We start from the raw sequence: 760 nt of genomic DNA on the forward strand, positions 1-760 counted from the left end.
CCCTCCTCTATTCCAGTGCTGCAGCTGCTGTCAGTCCCTTTGGCATTTGACAACGGTAATGTTGGCTGCCCGTGTGCCCCCGCTGCGTGTCCCTTGGTTCAGTCCTCCGCCCCCTATATCACTACAGGATACATTGACCTTGGGGTCAGAGGATGGAGCCAAAGCATGCAGCAGGGGACACAAACATCCAATTCCCGAGAAGTGTTGAAGGCTGCAGTGCCGGAAGAGAGGAGAGGCCGGCGGCACGGGCCGGCGGTGAGGCGAGGATAATACCTCTCGTATCGCAGGGAACTTTCACCTTGATTCTTTTTGTCATCGGACCGGGTCACTTTATAAAAGTTTCTTTCTAGTCACCCCCATAAGGACATACGATGGCTGCTCTCCTGACAGGGATTTCTTGCTCACAGAGCCATACCTGGGAACTTGCCGCATCTCATCCGGCAGTACCGGCTTACCATGTGGTTTTCTGGGTTGTGGAATCTCCAGCCTGTATGTCACATATTGTACAGGTTAGAAGGGGCGGTGTGGGTATTGATGGCGGTGGTGTGTGGTGAAAGAGGAGCAGGAATTCCCCACTGAGGTCTAGCCTACAGAAAGGAACTTGCCGGATCTCGTCCGGCAATGGCGGTTTACCATTTCCTGGCTTGCGGAATCTCCAGCCTGTATGTCACATGGGTCACGTGTGGGTTGTGATGGAAGTGGGATGGGGTGAAAGAAGAGCAGGAAGTCCCTCCTGAGGTCATCCTACAGACATATCCCA

The sequence above is a fragment of the Nanorana parkeri genome, unplaced genomic scaffold (genome assembly GCF_000935625.1).
Source record: "Nanorana parkeri isolate BGI_ZX_2015 unplaced genomic scaffold, ASM93562v1 scaffold4081, whole genome shotgun sequence".
Taxonomy (NCBI): Eukaryota; Metazoa; Chordata; class Amphibia; order Anura; family Dicroglossidae; genus Nanorana; species Nanorana parkeri.